This window comes from Protopterus annectens, chromosome 2.part0 (assembly GCF_019279795.1).
Source record: "Protopterus annectens isolate FY-2018-M chromosome 2.part0, PAN1.0, whole genome shotgun sequence".
NCBI classification, from domain to species: Eukaryota; Metazoa; Chordata; order Ceratodontiformes; family Protopteridae; genus Protopterus; species Protopterus annectens.
The window spans coordinates 869,210,546-869,236,490 of record NC_056728.1 but is presented as its reverse complement, the minus strand read 5'-3'; the positions used below and the strand labels follow the sequence as shown (position 1 = coordinate 869,236,490).

The 25,945-nt window shown below is 41.5% G+C and overlaps 1 protein-coding gene across 1 annotated transcript in view; it reads left to right on the top strand.

Annotated features, from left to right (window-relative positions):
- Positions 1-762: 762 nt before the first annotated feature.
- LAMTOR3 (late endosomal/lysosomal adaptor, MAPK and MTOR activator 3) overlaps positions 763-25,945 on the top strand; it is a 354,081-nt gene continuing 328,898 nt past the window's right edge. Inside the window, exon 1 of the mRNA XM_044061131.1 lies at positions 763-901. The gene's annotated coding sequence lies outside the window, so the exon portion shown is untranslated. The remainder of the gene's footprint in view (positions 902-25,945) is intronic.

The window sequence follows — 25,945 nt, the reverse complement described above, 5'->3', positions numbered from 1 at the left end:
TATTACCCAAGTCAGTTGACTATGGCATTGTCTCACCAAGCTGGCATGGCCAGAGTCACATTAGTTTTTTACTTATACTGGTTTCCTTGCTCGTGGACATCTTACCATTAAAATTAATGGTAAATGAATTCATTTAAATTAAATTAAAGATTCGTTTAAATGAAAGGGTGCGAGTGCATATACGAGTTACTTGCCCGCGAATACTTCTAACATTTTCCCCATGTTGGCATTGTTGGGGAAAACAGCATTCTATTCTTTAGAACTTGGTTAATTTTAATTGATAGGTTTAGTCTCACTTGACACAGCCTATTTCAAGAAGGCTTGACATGGCATTCACAGCGACTATGGATATCTGGGCAGGAAATAGCAAACAAATGTCCATTAATTCTTCGATTTTGCATCATCACACACTATGTAAGTGGCATTCAAGCACACGTTAAAGAGTGTATGCTTATTCAGGAAAATGCAAGCTGAAAACGTTAATAGTAAAGTACTATTTATTTAAAATATTCCACATATAAGTTTTCAATCCGTACTCGTAATTTTACGTTAGCAAACAGTAGATATTTTCAAAGTGCGCACCACGCAATTCCTGAGCGTTTAAATAGCACGAGCAAATGCACACTGTACGATTACTTCTCTTCACAGTCTTCATATAGTAGCAAAACAACCAACCAAACGATTTCAGTACCAATACATAATACAATTCAAAAGAGAACCACACAACTGCAGAAAGGACACTATATGCATCATTTCCGGGGTTAAAGAGACATGTCATATGACAGAAAATCACATGGTTCGAGTTGGTCTTGTTTGATTTTCATCTAGTTGCGTTTCTAGTGACTTGTGTCAGAAAATCCATTTGGATATCTTGCAATATAAAGTTTGGATATTGTTGAAGGTAATCACATTTCAGAAGTATCTTGCTTGGGGTGCCTACAGCGTTTTCCTCATTTTACTACGTTGAAAAAAGAGGAAGTTTACTAGAGTAGAAACACTTCTCTCACCCAGAACTTTTGTACAAACGAAGGGGGAAAAGGGATTATGTATGGATGGAAATATGTCTCCCTGTATGAGTATGTAATAGGGAAGGGAACCTCAGCACTGATACAGCTGCTGTGGGGTGCTAATAGTGTTGCTGGGTGCAAAATGTAAATGTCAGTTGATTGTGGGGTTGTATTATAGGTAGTATGAACTTTTTTTCTTAGATGTGCTTTTTAAACCCTTGTGAAGATTTCTTATTTTTGGTAGCAATGTGCATTGATTTATGTGTTTATTGGGGGAATGTGTGTTCTCTGTTTCAAGGTTATACATGATTTCCTTGTGTATACAGTCATAAAGATTTGAAGGATAATGCTTAAAGCCTCAAAGCATTTAATAAAAAACGACAGTGTTCCAAGCATTTATGTTGAAGAAATGGGATTCTTCACTGTAGAGTACACCATGTCTGTTTACTTTAAATCTTTGTGTAGTTCATTCTAATCATAGTAGTTGCTCATTTTGGCCCTTAATCTGATTGCTGATGCTATAAATCCTGACCCTTCTGATTTTTGGGGAGGAAGTACACAGACGCTCACAGTAGCTGCATAAAACAGATAAATCTTCCCACATTCGGTGTTGTACTTACTGTACTTCAGAAATTTGAGACTTTTTTTTGTGTGGTGGTGGGGGGGGGGGTGCTGCTGAGACAAATTTCACTGAAAATGTCACAGTTCGGACTGTTTTATCTTTTGTTGCTTCTGCCATGGATGTTATTTTTGTGACCATGACTTTGAAACTGTAGCCAGGACACTAGTGTGTCCTGATGGAGTATCTGTGAAAATGTGCTGCAGTGCTTGCTTGGCAGCTCAGGAGAAGAGCAACACCAGTTATTTCAGATTAAAATTGTGGGACTTACACACCCATACCCCTGTTAAAATGACAGGTTTTTGTTTGCTCAAGTTGTTCTAAGCTGCAGAGAGACTGGCCTACTGCCCTGTTGTGATATTTGAAAAAGATAAGTGTTTGTTTTCAATTGTCTTCTGCACTTCGGTTTAATACATATCTCTGTAATCAGTAAAACTGTTTTTGCAATCGTTACAACTGTTTTTAGTCTCCTTTTTGTTCTATGATAGAGCTGTGTATCTGTTGTGACCCTTTCAGCTTTCAGTGAAATCTTTGTCTAGAGTGGGTTAGCTGTTTTCTTTGTTTGAGAAAGTAAATCAGACAGGTTTAATCTAGCTAAGGGCATTCCTGCAAAACTGTTTTTTTGATTGGATAATTGGGCTGGTTTCTGTTTCTCTGCCTTTAATAGCCAGTGTTTTAAATCCGATATACTTGTTTGCTCAAGCTATTCTAAGCTGCAGAGAGACTAGCCTACTGTGATATTTGAAAAAGATAAGTGTTTATTTTCAATTGTTTTCTGCACTTCTATTTAATACATATCTCTGTAATCTGTACAACTGTTTTTTCCCACCCACCCGCACAGTTGTTGTAGTGGTCTTAAGTCTTGGTGGCTTTGAGTTTCCCTCCTCTGGTATAAAGTTGATACTGGATACTCTCCCCAGTCTCATTACATCAGCTCATTCTTCTTCTTTCGGCTGCTGCCTTTAGGGGTCGCCACAGCAGATCAACTGTTTCCATTTCTTCCTGTCCTCTGCATCTTGCTCAGACACACCAAACACCTGCATGTCCTGTCTCACCACATCCATTAACCTTATCTTAGGCCTTCCTTTTTTCCTGTTACCTGGCAGCTTCATCCTTAGCATCTTTTTCCCAATATACTCTGCATCCCTCCTCAGCACATGTCCAAACCAACATCATCTTTCATCTCTGGCTTTGTCTTCAAACCTTCCAACCTGGGCTGACCCTCTAATATACTTATTCCTGATCCTGTCCATCCTAATCACACCCAGTGCAAATCTTAACATCTTCAACTCTGCCACATCAAGCTCTGACTCCTGCCTTTTTGTCAATGCCACTGTCTCCAACCCATATAACATAGCTGGTCTGTAGACCTTCCCTTTCACTCTTACTGGTACTCGTCTGTCACAAATCACTCCTGACACTCATATCCACCCACTCCATCCTGCCTGTACTCTCTTCTTCACCTCTCTTCCACACTCACCATTACTCTGAACTGTTGATCCCAAGTATTTAAACTCATCTACCTTCGCCACCTCTACTCCCTGCATCCTCACCATTCCTCTATCCTCTTTCTCTTTCACACACATATATTCTGTCTTGGTCCTGCTGACCTTCATTCCTCTTCTCTCTAGAGCATATCTCCACCTCTCCAGAGTCTCCTCCACCTGTTCCCTACTCTCACTACAGATCACAATGTCATCTGCAAACATCATAGTCCATGGGACTCCTGTCTGATCTTGTCTGTCAACCTGTCCATCACCATTGCAAATAAGAAAGAGCTCAGAACTGATCCTTGATGTAATCCCACCTCCACCTTAAATGCATCCGTCACTCCCACCGCAGAGTAGACCTCACCGCTGTCACACTACCCTCGTACATATCCTGTACCACTCTTACGTACTTCTCTGACACTCCCAACTTCCTCATACAATACCACAACTCCTCTCTAGGTACCCTGTCATATGCTTTCTCTAAATCCACAAAGACACAATGCAACTCCTTCTGACCTTCTCTGTACTTCTCCATCAACACTCTGAGAGCAAACATTGCATCTGTAGTGCTCTTTCCTGGCATGAAACCATACTGCTGATCACTAATCATCACCTCCCTTCTTAACCTAGCTTCCACTACTCTTTCCCATAACTTCATGCTGTGACTGATCAGTTTAATCCCTCTGTAGTTACTACAACTCTGCATATCACCCTTATTCTTAAAAATTGGTACCAAAACACTTTTTCTCCATTCCTCTGGCATCCTCTCACTTTCCAAGATTTCATTAAACAATCGAGTTAACTCCACTGCCATTTCACCTAAACACCTCCATGCTTCCACAGGTATGTCATCTGGACCAACAGCCTTTCCATGCTTCATCCTCTTCATAGCTATCCTTGCTAATCCACTGCACTTCATGATTCACTATCCGCACATCATCCAACCTTCTGTCCCGCATTCTCTTCATTCATCAGCCCCTCAAAGTACTCTTTCCATCTGCTCAAAATGCTCTCCTCACTTGTGAGTACGTTTCCCTCATTATCCTTTATTACCCTTACCTGCTGCACATCTTTACTAGCTCGGTCCCTCTGTCTAGCCAATCGGTACAGGTCCTTTTCTCCCTCCTTAGTGTCCAACATTTTATACAACTCTTCATACGCCTTATCCTTAGCCTTCACCACCTCTCTCTTTCCCATGCACCTCATCTCCTTTATACTCTTGTCTACTTTCTTCATCTCTCTGACAATACCACTTCTTCTTCGCCAACCTCTTTCTCTGTATACTCTCCTGTACTTCTTTATTCCACCACCAGGTCTCCTTGTCCTCCTTCCTCTTTCCAGATGTCACACCAATCACCTTTCTAGCCATCTCTCTTACTAACTCTGCTGTAGTTACCCAGCTGTTTGGTAACTCTTCACTGCCACCCACTGTCTGTCTTAACTCTTCCCTGAACATCACCTCACAATTACCCTTTTTCAATTTCATCCTACAAACTACCTTCCTATGCTGCCTAACTACACTTTCCCCTGCCACCACTTTACAGTCTCCAATCTCCTTCAGACTGGCCCTTCTACATAAGATATAATCCACCTGTGTGCATCTTCCTCCACTCTTGTATGTCATCCTATGCTCCTCCCTCTTGTTAAAGTACGTATTCATCACAGCCATGTCCATCCTTTTTGCAAAATCCACTACCATCTGACCTTCTGCATTCCTTTGCTTAACACCATACCTACCCATCACTTCCTCATCCCCTCTGTTCCCTTCACCAACATGCCTATTGAAATCTGCTCCAGTCAGCAGTCTCTCACCCTTGGGTACAGTCATCACCACTTCATCCAACTCACTCCAAAAATTTTCTTTCTCATCCATCGCACACCCAACATGTGAAGCATATGCACTAACAACATTCATCATTACACCATCAATTTCCATCTTCATAAACATCACTCTTTCCGACACTCTTTTCACCTCCAAAACACTCTTAGCATACTGTTCCTTCAGGATAATGCCTGCACCATTTCTTCTCCCATCCACACCATGATAAAATAATTTGAACCCACCTCTGATACACCTAGCCTTGCTCCCTTTCCAACTGGTCTCTTGCAAACACAATATACCAAACTTCCTTCGGTACATCATATCAGCTAGCTCTCTCCCAATACCAGTCATACTGCCAACATTCAAAGTTCCGACCCTCACTATCGCAGTCCTAGCCTTTACCTGCCTTCGGGCATGCCTTCCCCCTCTTCTCCTCCATCTGCCAACAGTAGACCAATTTCCACCAGCACCCTGTTGGTCAGCAGTACTGGTGGAGGTCGTTGTTAACCCGAGCCTCGACCGATCCGGTATGTATATCTGTACTGCTGTCTGCATGTAAGATTTGACAAAATTTTACGCCGGATGCCCTTCCTGATGCAGCCCTCCCCATTTATCCGGGCTTGGGACTGGCACAAAGAAATGCACTGGCTTGTGCATCCCCAGTGGCTGGGTTACATTACATCAGCTCATTCTACTCTTTATAGTGAGAATTTAGCAAAGGCTCACCCCTTTAGCTTCTGAACCCTGAATTATCTAATTATTTTCTGTATTTTAACTTTCTACTGTATATAAAAAAACTTTACCTCTTTCTACTTCATTTTGCTGTTTGCCATATTTGTTACTGCTTGAGGTTAGCCTCCCTAAATTGATGTGTTCTACTGAATCTCTACTTTATTAGTGCTGTCTGTTACTGTTGTTGATTTGTGAGCTATTGTTTCAAAGCAATCTACTGATTAACTATATTTCATTGCTATCTACTGCAATTCATTACTGTTTAACTGCATTTTACTGCGTTTCGTTGCTGTTTAACTGTATTGTTTCATACTGCAAGTGCTATTCTCTTGACTATAAGTGATTAATTTGTGCTTCACTGTGAGTTTTTTCTTACTGAGTTCTTAACCTTAAAATTGAGTAGCATAGTCTCAGTACAAGTCTGCAGTATCCAGAGCTTCAGCTTCACGGTTTTAAACCCTTTTTGAGGTATTCCAGCTATAAGTTAATTGTTTTTTCTGGAAAAAAAAAAGTTCTAAGCTTGTTTTCCACCTCTCCTGTTACTAGAGTAGTCCAGATACAGATTTGCTGTATCCAGGACTGTTTTGTAAGCTTCTGAGTTCCTCAGACCCTTCTGTGTTAGAGGAAAGCCTTTCAGCTTATCAGTGTGAGTGGTAAGCAGTAGGTAGCCAGTAGGTAGCTTATCTACCACAAGAGGAGTGGTTTCTGGCTCTGACATTTTTGTTTATTTGGCCGTTTGGACAGTTTTTTCTATCCCTTTCCACTTTCTCTTCTCTCTTGCTTATTCGCCAGCACTTCATCAGGCTTTTTGTAGCAATTGTTGTAGCACATATATGTGCTATCAGCACTACATGTCCTATAAGGAAACAGCTCCAGTACTTGGTAATGATGACCATCCCTCCTGGCACGTCTAAAGGTCAGTTTCCTGTGCTTTCTCCTATTAATCTGGTGAACTTGGGCATTCTGAGGCAGTGTAGTAACTACCTCATGTACACAGATAACCCTCTCCTCGTACCTCCCAACACTCAAACTTATGAGAGATGCGCCTATATCTCCAAATTGAAAGTCGTACACTCCCCAACCAAGACTGGAATAGCTGGTCAAGAGGAGAAGGTCAACACCTGCCCCACACCACATGCAACACATAGCCCTCCAAAACACCCACCATCACAGCCCTCACATAAAAACACAAACCACACACCCACCTTCACGGATGCTGTCAATAGAAATCTACCCAAACAGCAGAGATCTCCAAGGCAGAAACGTACTTGACCACCACAACACAGCACAAACCACAAGACACATAGCTCACCTACACAGTGTGCCCCTCAACCTAAGCCCCTAAGGCAAAACAGCTTGCCCAATACAATAATCATAGGTGACTCAATAGTGAGGCACACTGATGTCCCACTCACTAGGCTGAATAAGGAGAAGGGAACAGTCAGCTGTATATCAGGTGCCAGAATCTGACGCACAACACACACACTCAGGTCACTCCATAACAAGTACAAGTAAGACTCTGTCATTGTCCCTGTGGGTGTGAATGACCCGAGACGCACCTCCTTGGACTACATTTAAAGAGACATGGAGACATGATGGAGCTCTCAGATTATGTGGCCCAGGCAGATATGACCCCCACCCTGAGCAGCATCCTACCATTGCCCAGAATGATACCACAGTACAAACAGAAAATGATTGACTTCAACAATTGGCTAAGTTTCTGGTGTCATTCTAAGGGGATCCAGTATCTGTCTGTCTGCTTTGGATGACATGATTGACAGACCTTGATGCTTTGCCAGAGATGGCCTGCATTTGTCACTCCTGGGTTTCTGGGTACTGGCTAAGGCTCTTGCCACCCCTATAGTGCCTTTTTTTAGGAGGTGTTTCAAAGACCAAATTACCACAATAACAGTTATAAATAAATGCAATCCAAGGGTCGTCCTGCACAATGCTAGAAGTCTAAATCTCAAGATGCACTCGCTTGAAGCACTCCTCAAACTTGAGAACATCGACATTTGTGCTGTAAAGGAGACCTGGTTTAAAGCAGCACAAAGCACCCCTGTGCTGCCATGCTATAACTCATTTCACACCTTTCGGCCCCAGAACATGGACTGAAGCTCCAAAGGCGGTGGTGTCTCCATATTCATAAAGGATATGTGCACCTCCAGACTAGTAGTACAGTGTAATGCATCTGAGGTGCTCCAGGTACAACTAACATTGGGTAAGACAGCGATTTAAGGTCGCAGCCTGCTATAGGTCCCCAACCATGTCCCAAGACTCTCTTTCTCTACATTCCGAAGCACCCTGGAAACTATTAAGTATTAAGATCCAACCCAACATTCTCATACTAGGTGACTTCAACAACCCTTCCATCAGCTGGGAAAACTACTCCTGCACCAATGCACTGGCCCAAAGCTTCCTGTAATTCATAAATTCCAATGCCCTGGACCAGCTCATTCTTACCCCCACTAGAGGAAGCAACATCCTTGACCTGGTTATTACTAACATGGGCAACCATTGCTCTACACCAATAGTCAATTCCTCCCTGGTTAGATCTGGCCACAAACTAATCACCATGGAAATCCACATCTCACCCGCACCCCCCCGTAAAAATATATCCACCATGAAAAGCTTTTCCAAAGCTGACTTTGGACTCCTAACAACAGAGGTGGCTAACTTCATGGCATGCATGCCAATAGAAAACAGATGCATGACTGCCGAATTATATACCAATGCAGTGTACGAACACATACATAATTGCATGGAACTAGCCATACCCAACAGAACCAAGATGCTCTCCTCCAAAAAAAGCAAACCTGTCTAGTGGTCCCCTGCCATTAATAAACTCTATAACAGAAGGAAGAAACTGTCGCAGAAAAAGATGAAGTCCCAAGTCTAGAAAAATTCCCTTAAACAAAAAAACAAAATGTTGAGATCCCTCATCAAAACATCCAAAGCCAGCTATGAAGGCAGAATTGCGACAGACACTAAAAACAACCACAAAACCTTCTTTAGTTATATCAAGAATCTCCATGGCAAAGTCCAGATTTGCTCTGAGTTACTGCACAATGGTGCCTCCTATTATGATCCAACAGATATTGCCAACATACTGGCCGACAGATTCAGTGCCAACTTTACCCCCCCCCCCAAGGACCAATCTCAATACCGGAAGAATCCCAGGCACCCAACATTACTGCAGCACAGGTTAAAGCTGCATTGTCTAAGGCCAAGACTACAGCTTCCGTGGAACCTGACAATACTCCTGGGTGTGTTCTACATGAATTACAAAGTGATCTGGCACCACATCTATGCGCTCTGTTCACACACAACTTCACTTCAGGCTTTGTCTTTACTGAATGGCACATTGCGACAGTCATCCCTCTCCACAAAGGAAGAGCGACTACAGACCTTGGAAATTATCATCCCATTAGCGTGATGAGTCTGATATGTAAGGCTATGGAGCACATCATCATGGACCTAATTAACAAGGATATAGGGAATCTCCAAACTCTAGATCCCACGCAATTTGGTTTTGTGAAAGGTAGATCAAACCTGCTCAACCTGGTTGACTTCTTTGAGTCAGTCACCAGAGTGGTGGAAGAAGGTAAGGCAGTTCATGCAGCCTACCTCGATTTGGCCAGGGCCTTTGATACCATTCCTCACTCAGGAATTATTGATAAACTCACCAATTAGGAATCAATCCCTATATCATTAGGTGGGTTGCAAATTGGATCACAGATAGAACCCACAGTGTGAAAGTAGCGGACTCCAAGTCAGACTGCCGACAGTCACAAGCGGATCCCACAGGGATTGGTCCTGGGTCCTCTCGTGTTTTGACATCTACTTCTCAGAAGACCAGGCCAATACGGAGGGACTCTGGCTGACCAAATTCGCAGATGACTGCAAGCTGGGAGTCATTATTAACTCCACAAGTGATGCAGACATCCTACATAAAGGCCTCACTTTGACCAATGACTGGTTTCAGAACCATGGCCTGACGCTCAATGCCAAAAAATGTGTCGTCATCCCCCTTCGGAAAGACCCGGTTCCCTTGAATTGCCACATTGATGGTAGTCCACTGAACATAGAAGGCGTTATAAAAGATCTAAGAACACAGGTTGATAGCAGCCTCTCTTTTGACCACCACTTTGCCACTGTGGTCAGAAAGTCCTATGTGGCATATCTCATTACTAAGGGTTTTGCATCCAGGAAGAAAGAGGTCATTGTCTCCCTCTACTCTTCCCTCATTAGGCCAATCATCGAGTACAATGCCCTACTTGGCATATACTTCATTAGACACCTGCAACAACTGGAGAGGCCGCAAAAGTACCTCACAAAGAGGATCCTAGGCCTTAAACACTTGTCATATGCCCACAACTCTTTCTAGTCTCCATTACTGGTAAAGCGCATTCACATTTATTTATCATTTTATGCTTTGGAGTTAGGTTTTATCTTGTAGTTGTGTAATCATAGATTATTTTTTTTAACAATATATTAGTGAATTAATTTGCTATACATATATTTATAGCTCTTTTATAAGGTTAGGTCTGTTCTCCTAAAAGTCTACTGCTTGTTTGCTCATTTCTTATAGTGCAAATTATTCAGGCACCTCACTAAATTCATAGTCCTTGCATCAAGTTCTTTAGATGAGCAACATAAGCATCTCTAAGTCTCTTAATGGTAAATAAATGACAGGTTCTTTCTAGGCCAAAAATAATTCTAAAACTTTTCTGTTGTTGCTTCTTTTCTGTTTTCTTCTCTTGAAAAATAGTAAAAGGTAAGTGCTTTCAGAGCATATTTTCCTGTAGTGTGTAGAAATTTGGCACACTGTACCTTCTCAGCTGTTCTTCCTGTAGTGAAAAATAAGTCAAACCTTAAAGTTTTCTGTCAAATTTCTGTAAAGCAAGAAAATTTCTGGTGGTTGCATTTACACGATTTTCCACCGAGTTTTGTTATTTTCAAATACAACTGCCGCTGAAAATAGATTACTTAATTTAAAAAGAATCGCCACTTTGACACAGTGTGGCATGTGGCTGTTAGCCACAGTACTCCATTTTCATCAGAGGCATTGCATGTGAGCCTCTTTGTGGTGTTTAATTAGAGTGAGTTTTTAGAAAGAATCTGTCACATATGATGTGCAATATCCATGTAGCTAGACATTAGCACTGAAAGTTAGACATCTATATTTATCAAAGTCCTTATTAAATGATGAAGCAACATGCTAATGTGCAGGTGTAGTTATGTAACTTATAATACTTGTATATGTTCTGGTTCAGTTGTTCAGGCTAGGAATATGTCAGCATTGTGAATGACAGTTATGTCTGTTAGCACTGTAATATTTGTTCAGTAGGGAGAACACAGTATCAGTAATTGTTGCTTTATCACGTGCCATTGTTTTCCAGTTTGTTGTGCAAAACTCTGGTTCATTGTACTATGTGATTGCTGTCATCATTAAAAAATATATAAGTGATTAGTCTTGTGTGTGTAAGAAATGGTCTTTATCTATGGTGGTATGACAGTGGAGTTGATACATAAGTTACAGGTGCTGGGATATCAATCTGTAAATGAGAAATTGTGCACAACTTCTTTAAATTTCTAACTGCAAAAATGTTGAATATGTTTTTCTGTGTTTTTTTTATGTAATGTGTGAGTAGTCATACAACTGGGACTTCTGTCATTTTTTAAAATCTACCAAATCACTGTATTTCCAAAAAACATATTCCCAAATACCCCTGTCTTTCCCATTGCACCTCCAATAATTGCTATCTATTGCTGTCTGTCTGTGGGGAAAATTCTTTGAGTAGTTGGGGGTTTTAAAATTACCCGTATGAAACTTTCATGCATAAATCCTACACCATCTAGATTTTGTGGTATACTTAGGGACCATACAGATGTCGTCATATTGTCCTTTTTATATATTGCCTTTCCACTCTCCTAATCTGTTTGGTTCATATAGCTATGATACATTATTTTGCATACTGTGTTAATTATCCCTTTTTTTAACTGTAGCTTCTGTTCTTGATTCAGTAAATTCAACCAGGGCAACAAAGGGGAAGGATGTCACCCCTGCCTGCGTCCTCTGTTCAAACGCAATTTGTTTGAGAGGAACCCTCCCACTTTAATTCTTGCTTCCGATCCTTCATGTATCTTTCTAATTAACCTTATTATTGTAGCAGAGAACGCAGATGCTTCCAGTGCCTTACTTATAAAGTCCTGTCTTACACTGTCAAATGCTTTCTCTGCATCATGACCCACAAACAACAACGGTATTTTCTTACATTCTGCTTCCCTCTGGATCATCATTGTTCTATTAATGTTGTCAAATGTTTGCCTCCCCTCCACAAAACCACACTCATCCATATCTATCAATTTTGGTAACAACTTTGCCTTTCTTTTAGCTAGTTAAACACTTTATATTGTGGTTTAAAATTGAAATAGATCTATATAAAGCTGAGTCTGAAGGGCCTTTGCCTATCTTTGGGTAACAGCCACCACAGCTTTCTTTCAAGATGTTGGTGCTTCCCCTCCTTTTAAAGTACTGTTAAACAAAATCTTACAGACCTTCATTGCTTTCTTCCCTCCTCCTTTCCAGTCTTCCACAGGAATACCATCTGTTCCTGGAGACTTTCCTGAAGATTGATTGATTATACATCACTGTTTTTATCTCATCACCGTCTATTTTAATTGTCAGTTGTGGAACCTCGTCTACCTCTAACCTTGACACAAGTCTTCCATAAGTATTTCCAGTTGTACTTTTTCTTGATTCCCACATTTCTCTGCTATGTACAAATTTCCGTAAAAATTCCAGAATATCTGTAAAACCTCTAGAGGATCTCTGGTTATTTTTCTTGTTATAAGTACCCTTAGTTTGGTGACGACCATTTCTATTAGGTTCTGTTGCATAAGTTGTTGTGGTAAAAGTTTTTATGCTCTAGGGGTTATCAGAAATAGTTGCTTAACTGCAGTCTTTCTAAACTTATGCATATTATCCAGATACTCCCTTGTTTTCTCTTTAGCACTCTGGATTTGCTGCTTCTCTTGTTCTGTGAGCTTCTCCTTATTGTGCAGCACTTTAACCTCTGTCAGCCCATTTAAGTAATTTCTATTACTTAACCATATCTCTTTTTCTTTTACTTCAACCCTATTTTAAATTCCATTTTTATTCATCTCGGTCATTAGCTATATCTTCCCTAATAGCTACCATATAAATTCCTCTCTGTTTAACAGGTAGGTAGGAAAATACCAGTGTCTTTATTTGCTCTGCATTTTTATCTTACTTTTTATTGGTGCATGATCAGAAATAATTTATTGGATGTGTCAAAGCTTTCATTTTAATGTGCGTTTCTCTGAAATATAATTTGTCTGGTCTAGTCCATATAAATTTCTTCAAAAATCTACCCTCTTTTGTTGTATTGTCCCTTCTAGTTCCTCATCATCATCGCTACTGCAAATCAAATTCCATTGCCCAGCTGTAAATGTTCCCTGTTGATTATTTCTCCTCAAATTTTCTTAAGTGCTGTAATAGCACTTTCCAGTGGAATATAAATACATAGTTAGCTCCTTACAGCAACAAATCTACCACTTTTGTCCTTTTATCCCTTGTCTATTACTGTTGGAGCCCCTGTAGCATTTAGTATAATTACTCCCGTTTTCCTCTGCCCTTGATATTCTGCTGAATATCCATTCTGAAATCCTGTCATTGTCAAATTCATGTGCTCCTTTCTTTCCAAATTTGTCTTCTGCAGCATTGCTATTTGCAGTCTGCATTTTTTAATATAATTCACTACTCTTTCCTTTTTATTAGTACATGAAAGGCCATCCATGTTCCAGGGTAATATGGACAGCATAGCCATCGTGATAAAAAGTTATTGTTTCCACCTGTTATACAGGACATCTTTTTGAATGTGTGTATTTGCAGTGTTTGTGTAACATGCATATGCCAATGTTTAGCAGGCTGATATTTTGTACAGTTGTTTCTTCTCATCTCCATTTGAACCTATGTCACATTTTTCAAGACTTTTTGTTTTAATGAAAGCCCTCAAACAAAAAACTAAATTTAAAACACCCAGTCCCTAATGAACTTGGAGCTAGGGTTGCCAGCTGTCTGTTTTTTTGACCAGACTGTCCGATTTTCTGATAAATTGTCCGGTTACAGATTTCATTCAAAACCGGACACGTGAAGTCTGGGTTTTGTGCCACACTGCCACGGTCTCAAGGGTAAGCATAATGGGGATGCTATTAATTAGCGATCTTCACTTGATCTTCCTGCTTACTGGCCCTCACCACATTCCTCCACCATTCAATCACTATTAAGACCTCACCACCATTTCCGTGTTTTGAGAACAGAATCTGGTAGGTATCAGATATTAAAGCACAAGTCAAACACATCATGTAGAGAGAACAAAATGCGCACACATTACATCATTATACCTTAATGCACAAAATGTACACAACTGTCTGGTAAGAGCAAAGCCCAAACAATAGCATTAAGTTAACACTACAGTTGCTAGTATTTAATAAGTGACTTGAAATCTCAACACTCGTACAACCTAAGAAGACTGCGTGACGAGCTTCTTTCACAACAAATGATCCTCCACTGCTGTATGATTGTTAATAAAGCAATCAAAACCAAAAGAAATCACAGGAACTTGCAGCTATCAGTTGGCTTCACATAGTTTACATTAAGCAAACCACTGCAACTTTGAAAAAGACACAAAGACCACTACACTATTATACATGCTCACACTCTGATCACACTCAAGATTCCTCTACTGCTTCGTAACATGCATATGGGAACACAATACTCACAGACGCTGTTAGCAACAGTTTTTCTGCGAAGAGCGTGTTTACAGAATCCAAAAAGCTCAACCTAGTGTCCCGTAGCCTGCGTCACCCGGCGCTTTCTTACAACGTGACAAGCATGTCTGGTAATTGATTGCTTTTGTTTTCATTTCCTCATTTTGTTCTCCCCTGCTGAAGTGCTGATCGGGTAAGTGGATGTAAGTTACAGAAGTGCTTAGAGAATTCTGATTGTGTTAGCGTTCTTTAATAACATGCAAAGCTTATGGTTGTGCTAGCTTTTTTGTAGTAGTAGACTGGTTTCAATGAGTCACTAGGAAATTGATCTGGTTTTCTTTTTAGGAGGGGGGGAACCATTGTATTACTTGTTTTAAGAGTGCAAGATTGTTTAACGTACCTTTCAAGTGTACCTCATTATGAGGAGAAGTGTACCTCATTTGGGGTCTTAAAAACATCATGTTCTTCAAAGTTCCACAGAGAAAGGATCTGTCACACATTCAGTATTAGAAATTTTTTATTAACTGATATCCATGGTAAATAGAAATGAATCATATTGATTCATTAAAAGATCTTTTTTTTATAAGTAAAACTAACGTATTTTAACCATGTATGACCTTCCTAGTTGACATTTTGCCCGTTTGTTCCACATTATGATGGCTAGTGTTCCTCATTTTGGAGATTGAAGGTTGAGAGCTATGGATTGTTAAGTTGTATTAATTTAGATCAGGAAGCTGCCAGCATACTAATTTAAGAAATGTTACAGCTAATTATTTCAAGCAATAACTGTAGTAACAACCATGTACAGTATACCACAAACAGAAATAATTTTCAACCTTTTTTTTCCATGTACGGTGCAGTAATTGAAAACTATGTGTACATGTCTCAAGTATGTAGAGGCAACACCTGGAAAGCTGTACATGTTTTTAACTGTGTTGTGGTGGGGCAACAGTAACGGTACAAGGTTGTTTGAGTAGGAAACAAAATGTCTGATTCTCACTGGACCTTCAAATGATGGTATACCTGAAGATTAGTTTGCATTATTATAATATATTATCTTATAAATAGTAAAATGAGTGACTACATTAAATCGATGTATGGCTACTCTTTGCTCTTAAGTGCATGTTGCACTCCGTTTGTAAGCAGCAAAGGTTTGACAAGGTAAGAGTTACTTATACATTTTTAGTAGACAGCTTATTGTTAACAGAAAGACGAGGTGCACAATTTAGAAGGGCGGATCTGTTGTTCTGTACTTGCCTTAAGAGAACGAATTCGGTGCAATGCTTTGTGGAAGATATTTCAAGTTGTTTAATCCTCTTTGCAAGAGGCCTTTATTCTTTTGTTTAAACAAAGCGTAACAGAAAAATAAATGCTAACTTTACTTTAGAGTTATGAAGGAGGTGGTGCTACTGATTTTATAGCACTATAAACAACATCCATCTTTTCATCAACATGCAAGAACTTCTTTATTCTGCAGCCTCCTTTCGAAGTAAGGTAATTTTGTCCTCATTAATACCCATTGCACGCATCTGTGCATAAATAACTGAAAATGCTTGCACCTGCAGCCAGCTTGTCTCCATGTAAATGTACTCTGCAATGAGTCGTAAATTTCACTCGGAAAAGAATGCACAGCTTCCCTGAGCTGTAGACATCTTGACTCCACTGACATTTGCCAGTGGAAAACAAACAAGTTAATATCTTTACAGTTGTAAGAAGCTTAGCATTTTTTTGGCTTTCATCATTTTTGTCTTATTTTAAAGCCTGCATGCTTACAAAAACACCTGTTTACAGTTTAAGCCAAGGGTAGTAATCTAGACATTCACCCTTGTAAAATAAATTGAGAAAATATCCTAATTATAATCAGTTCAATTTTATAACCCACCTCCAGCAGCCCAAGATCAGCACAAATGAATATTAAACTTGCTTTTGTCCAGCCTTTTTCTCGTTATACTGCAAAACCTATATATCTGATATTGTTAATCCTCATTCTGTCATTACGTGTGGGTAGTCTGTTCCAACCTTGGAACCGAGCCGGCCATCTTCCAAGCTCGCACCAGCCACAACTCTCGAGCTAAATTCTTACCTAGAAATTCCTCTCCTGTTACCACAGATTTTGTTTGCCGCATTGCCATTCGGTCATGTCGAGCTACTTCTCTTGAGCGAAGTACAATATTTTTCATCATACCTAAGTTCTAAGACAGCTTTTATCACAAAAAAGTCATTAGATAGTTATCTCTTAGCTTATCGCATTTAGCGACAACCTTTTTCAATCCTTTTCAACTCTTCTTCTCTTCTTACCGCAAGGTAATTCCTTTTTTTTTTTTTTTAACCATCGTTGTTAAACCCCTTTTCTTTTTACCTTCGGGTATTTCTTGTACCATTGCTGGTATCTTTCTGGTTCCTCCTTTTTTTCTAACATGGAAGACAAAAAAGGTAGTCTAGGGTTTAAAAGATGTTTGGATTGTGGCCATAAATTACCTACTTCAGATGCACATCCCCTATGTGTCTACTGCTTGGGTGTGCCTCACTTGACCCGCCTTGAGGGATTTGTAAGAACTTCTCCAAGAGGTAGTTAATTGAGAGGAAAAATACATTAATATTGAAGGGGCTACTTAAATCTCCCTTTTCAGAGGCTATTTCTGCGTCTGTGGCTTCAACCCCTCCAAGATCCCGTAAGAAAAAGAGTGATGAACAAAAACAAGGCCAAGTCTCTCCGTTTGTCCCCAGCTGGGGACTCTCAGGAACATAGACCTAAGAAAGCTAAGCTTTCCAGTTCGGATTTGACTTCTTCGGCTCCAGAGCTTTCGGTGCGTAGACCTTCGGCACCGAGGCCATCTACGACTTTGGCACCGACTAGTGTGCCCCCATACCGTATTGGTACCGAGGAGCTCCTTGGTTCAGACTCTTTTACCGGCACCGACTCTCCAGTCGATGCAGACTGTTACAACGTTGATGGGATGTTTCAATGCCCATTCCTTTTTTGGCTCCGACAACTTAGCCGGCACCGACTACCCTCTTGGTACCGACCACTCAGTTTTCGTCACTGATGTTTTTGGCTCGGGCCTTGGCGCCGACAGCCACTTTGGTACCGACCTTTTCGTTGGTGCAGACCATGCCTTCGGCACCAATGATTTCCTCGGTGCAGACACCTGTAGTTCAGATCACTACAGCTCCATTGTTTTCAGTGCAGACCACCTCCGTTGCGGGTACTAAGCTTGCTCTGTCCTTGGATAGACCTGACTCTCCCTCAGCCATGTCTGTGAAGTCCACTAGAAGCCTCTCTGAACACTGTGTTGTGTCTTGTGGATCATTTGCTTTTGGCCAGAAGTATCCCGCCCCTAGGACCCATCCTTCCTCAGGAGGTGATCACCCTTTACCAAAGACCCCTACTTATTCTCCTCCTTCATTGCCTTTGAAGCCCCTTGATATAGCACAGTCTTCCCCCACTTCGGTTCCCTTTATGGACCTCACTAAGGTGCCACAGTTGCCTTTGTGGCAGGAGAGTCTTGCTACTGCCCAGGATGTCAGCTGTGGTGTACATACTTTGGTGTTTCACAGCCATCCAGGGACTCCGGGTTGGCAGGCTGAGCCACTTAGGTGAGGGGTGACCCCTGCCGTGGGTCCCTACCCCTCTTCAGGTGGCCCGGCCTTCCAGCTAATGGAGAAAGCTCTTGCATCAGTTGGTGACCCTGTGCTATCACTCTCCCCGTCCACCTCTGGACCGCAATGTACATAAGCCGCTCCTAGCGGACACCAGGCACAAGGGCCTCAGGACATACTCCCACAGGAGACCCCTTTTGTTCTGTCTTCCCCAGCTTCTCCCTCTGAGGAAGATCATCAAAAGAGCTTATGCAAGAGGAAGCACATGGACTCCAAAGAAGAGTCCCTTACTGAAGACACAGACTTCGATGATGGGGAAGGGTCCCCTCGATCACCCTCTGAGGTATCCTTTGGTGATATCCTTGAAATCCTTAAACCGAGAGGTGATTGGCAGCCCTCTAACCTGACCTCTGAAGAGTCTGTGTTCCTGCAGGCCTTTTGTACCAGGTCCCCTACCTCTTGGGTTACTCCACCTGCCGACGAACTTGTCTGCTCTCATCGTACAGCATGTGGAAGGCTCCTGACACCGTTTGAGGCCATTCCTCGTAGGCCAGATGAAATTTTGTCCCCTCCTGCTAGTGATCCCCATTGGTCCAAAGGTCTTCCTGTAGATGCCTTGGTGGTGGTGGCCACTACTAAAAAGGACTTGGTGGAAGAAGAAAGCCAGACTGTCCATCTGCCCAACAAAGAGTCACGGGCTTTGGACAGAATAAGGAAGCATACCTTTGCATCAGCGACCTTTGCAGTCAGGTCCCTGAACTATATGGCACATTTTACCAGGCTTCAAAGAGACTTGGTTTCTAAGCTGTCTGAAACTTTGGCTGGAGCTGTGTCTGACGAGGTCCGTGACAAAGTGGCCTTTCAGCTAACCACCATCGAATCGATATCTAAATCCTCCATGCGCATGATATGTCACACATCAGAAGGAGCAGCTAGAGCGGTTGGTTCAGGCATTGTCCTGAGATGCCATGCCTGGATGCACTTGTGTGATTTCGCGGAACCCTTCAAGGCTTCCTTTCTCAACGTTCCCATTGAAGCCTCTTCATCGTTTGGACCCAAGGTTAAAAACACACTGGCTAGATGTGAACAGGACGGTAAGACCCTTTCTGCTGAGGGGAAGAATACAACGGGATTTCTCCAGAAACCAGAAGAGTGGGAAGATATGGCACAAAATGTCTTGAGGTTCTTTCTGTGACACACAAGCTGAGTTCTCCCCTAGAGGCAGAGGGGGAAACTCACAGGGAACACACCCCTTTTGAGGCAGAGGGGGTCCGTGTATCCAGAGTTCCAGGGATTCTTTCCCTGGCCAATCCTGCCAGCGCTCCTGAAGAGCGGCCCAACTGCTTTCTTCTGGAAGTAGTTGGGGGTTGTTTCTCTTTGTACCCTTCTGCCTGGCTAACCATTACCACAGATTCTTGGCTACAAAGGCTTTGACCTTTGTCCCGCACCCCTAACGAGCTTACCCGATGTTCCACCCAGTCAAAGGGAAGAAGCAGCATTAGAGATTTCAAAGCTGCTAAGAAAAAGTCATCCAAATAGTCCCTCCAGACCAGATAGAATCCGAATTCTAATCAAGACTTTTTTTGGTGACCAAAAAAAAAAAAAAAAACTGAGACTGGAGACCAATTTTGGATCTCCGTGTATTGAACAAGTTTGTAAAAGTACAGAAATTCCAGATGGTCACAATACAGTCTATCCTTCTACTTTTGGAAAAAGATGATTGGATGTGCTCATTAGATCTTCAAGATGTGTACTACCACATAAAAGTGGGCAGACCATCAAGAAGATTCCTTCGCTTCCAAGTGGAAGCCAGTCATTACCAGTTCAGAGTACTGCCTTTCAGACTGTCTACAGCCCCCAGGATGTTCAAAAAGTGCATGGCAGTCATCACAGCTCACTTGCGACTACAAGTATTCTAGGTGTTTCCATACCTAGAAGACTGGCTCATCTCCACCTCCACCAGACATCTATTGGAAGAAGCCCTGGCATACTCTCTCCTCACTGCACAAAGGCTAGGCATAACCATAAACTGGCAAAAATCAAATCTCACCCCATCTCAGTCCACAGAATTCATAGGGGTCATCTTGAACACAAAGAACTGCAGAGCATCCATTCCGGAGCACATAATTGTAAGGATAAAGCAGCAACTGATTCCAATCCTTTCAAGGGAGAAATCCACAGCTCATTCTGTTCTCCAGCTGTTTGGTTCCATGGCAGCCTCCATTACTATTGTTCTCCTGGCCAGGTTTTGCATGAGGCTTCTACAATGGCTACTACTTACCCAATGGTATCCCTTTCAGTACCCTGTTTCAGCCAAGATTCGGGTAACTCACAGGTGCAAGCAAGATTTAAATTTGGTGGATGGCGCACAATCCATCACAGTGGTCTCGCCCCTTCTCTCCCCCAACAGCCCAAGGCTACAGTGACCACGGGCGCCTCCCTGATGGGGTGGGGGGCTATTTCAGGGACAGATAGTCCAAGGTACTTGGTCCGAAATGGAGGCCCATCTGCATATAAATGTTCTAGAGCTGAGGGCTTTGCTTCTGGTGTTGCAAGCATTCCATCCCCTGCTGCCGTCTGGGACTATTGCAGTACAATCAGACAACATGGTGGTGGTCTGGTACATCAACAAACAAGGTGGAACCAAATCTTACCCACTTTGTCGGGAGGCCATGAGGATATGGCAATGGGCAATGGCTACCAACTGCTTTCTTCTAGCAACGCACATTCCCAGGAGTTCCAGCGTGATAGCAGACAAACTCAGCAGGTGTATTCTACAACCTCACGAGTGGTCCCTGAATCCTTTGATAGCGGCAGAGATTTTCAACCGCTGGGGTCTTCCTTGCTGCGACCTTTTTGCGTCCCCAGCCAACTACAAATGCAGCAACTATTTCGCCCTGATTCCTCCTCCAGGACAGTCACCCAGGGATGCTCTAGTCCACGATTGGCCCTCTGGTCTACTTTATGCATATCCACCTCTCCCCCTCATTCCCCAGTTTCTGAAGAAAGTCCACCGGTTGAAGAGCAAAGTAATCCTCATACCACCATATTGGCCTCTTCAGATTTGGTTCCCCTTCCTTTGGCCTCACCTGCTAGATAAACCATGGATTCTCCATCCAACCCCGGGGTTGATTCACCCCAATTTGAACAGCCTGACGCTCACAGCTTGGCTCGTCCAATTCCTTTGATTGCCAGGCAGAATGATCTTTCTTTGCCAGTATGTGACATTCTTATTGCGTCTCATAAGTCTTCCACCAGAATTGCATATCTCAGCAAGTGAAAAAGATTTACTATTTGGCTGAAAGAAAAACGGGTAGATCCTTTTTCAGCACCAGTGTTGATAGTACTGGAATATCTATCTACCTTATTCCAGTCGGGTCTATCTGCCTCTACCATTAGAGTTCATTTGGCCACAATATCTAATTTTCATTATGGTGTCCAAGACTCTTCTCTTATGTCACACAAATTATGTAAGACTTTCATAAAAGGCACGAATCATCTAAAAACCCCCTATTTAGAGAACCTACTCAACCATGGGACCTGTCATTAGTCCTACAAGCTTTGACAATGTCACCTTTTGAACCAGCTTCTTCTTGCAGCCTCTAATATTTGTCATGGAAAACCTTGTTTTTGGTTTCCATTACTTCTGCCAGACGTATCTCTGAACTTCAAGCCTTATGCATCAAGAGACCATATTTGATTTTTCATAGAGATAGTGTCATTGAGAACTAATCCTTCCTTTCTGCCAAAAGTGATCTCTGAAATGTCCATTAATCAAACCATTGAATTGCCAGTTTTTTTCTCCAGTCATTCAAACAGAGGAGAGTATTGCCTACATACCCTAGATATTCACAGGCAAATTTGCTTCTACTTGAACAGGACTAAGGCTTCTCGTAAATCAGACCAGTTATTTTTGGTCTATTCTGGACCTAGATTAGGATGTGCTGTTGCTAAGGTCACATTGGCTAAATGGGTAAAAGACTGTGTAACCTTTATTTATAGAAAACGTAATATTCCTTTAACTACTACCATAAAGGCTCATTCTACAAGGTCGGTGGCAACTTCTGCTGCCTACCATGCCAAAGCCTCCTTACATGACATTTGTGCAGCTGCAACTTAGGCTAGTCCTCATACCTTCATCAATCATTACAAGTTAGATTTGGCCTCCAGGGGAAGAGCATCTTTTGGTTCTATGGTGCTCAGGAATGCCCTTCCATGAGAGCCTCCCAGGAATAAAGGTAGCTGGGGACTCTGTCTCACACGTAAGGAATGAGTGAGGATTAACAATATCAGATAAAGAAGTTATGTCTTACCATAACGTTCCATCTGTATTATTGATCCTCGTTCAGTCATTACGACCCTCCCTCCTTCCCCCTCCTGTGGCTTTTAGTGGATCTCACCATCCGGTTCTGTTAGGTCATTTGACCAGAGGTAGCCTCTACCTTCTTTTGACTTGCAAACTCAATCTGAGGTAACAGGGAGAGGGGAATTCTGGGTAAGAATTTAGCTCGAGAGTTGTGCCTGGCACGAGCTTGGAAGATGGCCGGCTTACCCACATGTAATGACTGAATGAGGATCAACAATACAGATGGAACGTTATGGTAAGACTTAACTTCTTTTTCTTGCAACTAAAAAAATACTTGTTTACTGTAATATCTTTAACACATTTAATGGTCACTGAAAAGATGACTCCCAGATTTAAAATACCATTGACTTCACACTAGAGAACTTTTTTACTATATAACTTCCAGTTTATATCATGAAATGTTTTATACAAATACTAATAAGAACACAATTTGTTTTGCTTGTATTTAGTTTCCCCCTTTTAGTGTCCTCCTAAACATTAATAACATAAAGTGCGGAATACGCTTTACAGTCCACCCACAAGTTTAACAGAGTCAGGAAAAGTACAGTGTTTTTCAGCCACTTTTTCTTGCAAAACCATGTTTCACAAATTTGATAAGATGCTTTATAGTCTTCCTTTTTTTTTCACTAACGTCAAGAGTTTCTAGTCATCCTCTGTTCATCTTATTATCCAAACACCAGACCCTGGTTCAGTCAACTCCTGTGCTTTTTTCTCTCTCTCAAGCATTTTCCTTTGGAACATTGGAAAAGGTTTCACTGGCAAAGTTTCTTCATGTTGAAAGGTGAAGCTTTCTAGCAGATGCCTGAAGATTTTAGGCCAAAAGTGACTGGTATTTGGAACTGTTAATAATTCCCTCCACCTTTTAGTAAAGCTCAAGCTCCAGCTGAAGAAATGCAACCTGAAAGCATGATATTGCCACCACCATGCTTCACCATGGGGATGGTGATCTTTTGGTGAAGCGAAGTGTTGTTTTAGCGCCAAACATACCTTTTGGAATTGTGGCCAAAAAGTTCAACCTTGGTCTCATCAGACCGTAACACATTTTCTCACATGCTTTTGGGAGATGTCATGTATTGTTTTGCAAATTTTAGCTGGGCCTGGATGTTTTTCTGTGTAAGAAAAGGCTTCCGTCTTGCATCCGTACCCCATAGTCCAAACATATGGAGAATACAGGAGATTGTTGTCACATGTTGTACACAACCAGTACTTGCCAGAAATTCCTGCAGCTCCTTCAGTGTTGCTGTAGTTCTCCTTGGCAGCCTCCCTGACCAGTTTTCGTCTTTGTTTTTTTATCAATTTTGGAGGGATATCCAGTTCTTTGCAACATCACTGTTGCCCCATTTTTCTCTCCACTTTTTGATGACTGTCTTCACTGTGTTCCATGGCCTATCCAATGCTATGGAAATTTTTTTGTAACCCTCTCCTAACTGATACCTTTCAACAATGCGATCCATTTGATTTGTAAACTCTCCGCGAACCATGGCATTTGCTGTAGCAGGCACCTAAGTAAATGTCAGGAAAATCATACTAGGACAGTTTAACTTTATTTGGGGTTGAGTCTCTTTTTAATTGATGGCAGGTGTGTACCCAAGAAGACTGAATGCTGTAATTAAATCAAAAAGGTGTTTCAACAAAGTATTAGTTTAAGGGTGTGCACACTTATGCAACCAGCTTATTGTACGTTTTATTTTTTATGTTTTTCCTAACAGATTTGTTTATTTTTCCAATTGAATTGTACAGGTTATAGGTTACATTAAAGGTGGGAAAAGTTTTGAAATGATTTAGTGTGGTCTTATTTTTTATATCACAAAAACCTGGCATTTTAACAGGGGTGTGTAAACTTTTTTATATCCACTGTACCTCTGAATGCTGATTCACGGTTTCTTTTCCCTTGCAGACTATGCGTTAACTCTAAACTGCCTTTCATGGTACATTTAACATTTTACATTTTTCTGCTGACATTCTGGCAGAGGACAAGTTTGTGTGGCTCATAGGTACACACGTATTATGATCACATAGCAGACTATTTGTTTTGATTTTGAGTTCAAAAATGTGTGTAGAAGTTGTCAGTTTCTAATGCCAAAGGTAAAGTAAAAAAATTAATACTGTAAAGGGTAAAATTGGAGTCCTTGTATTAAAATGTGCTTATGATGCAGAAGATGCATCATCAGGGCTGCAGAGTCTGCACTTAACCATCCAAGTCTTCTGAAGTCAAAGGCAGAAAGCTATCCCGATGATGTAAAAGTACATCTCTTGGATACTTCCGTTACACAGAACCTACTGTTTGGATTCCATGCTAATAACATTATAGCAGACCTTGATAAGAAGGATAAGGCATTGTCCATGGGTGAAAAGATGATTCGTTCAACTCTCAAGAGGGTTCCCTAGGAGAAGTGTTGTATAATCTGTTGACAGCAGCCTTGATGAGGGAAACTTGCTGACAAACGCATTAAATGTGGGTGACAGTACAACAGAATTCTTTGCAGGGGCAGGCCCCCTCCAACCCTTCCACATGGTAGTCTTTGCTTCTCATAATCTCTTTATCTGCATGTACCTTTACATTTTATTAAGACCACCCCGCCTCACATACACCACCTAAGAATCCAGATAGCTTACTCATTCTTAACAGTTTGCAGCTGTGCCATTTGGTCTGTCCATAGCCCTCACTGTTTGTACCAGATGAAGTGTTTACATTTATCAGGGGAAAAAAAATTCCATACTTGCACAATCGCAGAATATCTTGTGAAGGAGCCGTTGTCAAACCACATCAGAATAGCAGTTCCATTGATGCTGTCACTGAGCTTGCCCCAATCTACAAAAAGTGTTCTCTGTTTCCTACTTGTCAGCCATATCCTGGGGAGCCATTGTAAACTGTTCACCTACCTCTTAAGAAGCTAGTAGTTTTAGTCTTTGACAAATTTGTTTTGCTAAGACAGTATGTAAGCACTCTAGTTTGCATGTCTTTTTTCCGTAGTTTCATATACATGAAAAAGTCACTGTGGGCTCTAGAATCCATTTTGAGGATGCCACAGTACACTCTAAGGCAGTGGTCTGCAACCTTTTTTGCACCAAGGAAAGGTTTCATGCAAGACAATTTTCCACAGATTGGCCATCTCGTGTGCATAAAAATAAAGCAAAATAAAGTGCATAATAAATGCAACTCACCATAATGCAGAATCAGTGGAAGCCCTGAGCTTGTTTCCTTGCAATGAGACGGTCCCATCTAGGGGTGATGGGAGACAGTGACACCAAAGTGTGTTCCTTATGTCCAGTCTACTCAGTAATTTTGTTTTGGTTGCTGTCATTGCAGAAAACCCGGTTTCACAAAGATAGGATGTTGGAAATGGAAGCAGGGTTTTCAGTGCTTATTCTAGCAACTTTTTAAGTTTTATAAGAGCAATATTTAAAATCTGTTCCAATTATTTGTGGCTGTGTCCAGGTTTGTTGTGCGAGAGTTTGAGAGGTATGGTCGAGACGTATACAAACCCCTTAATAATTGATGCTGCTGCCAGG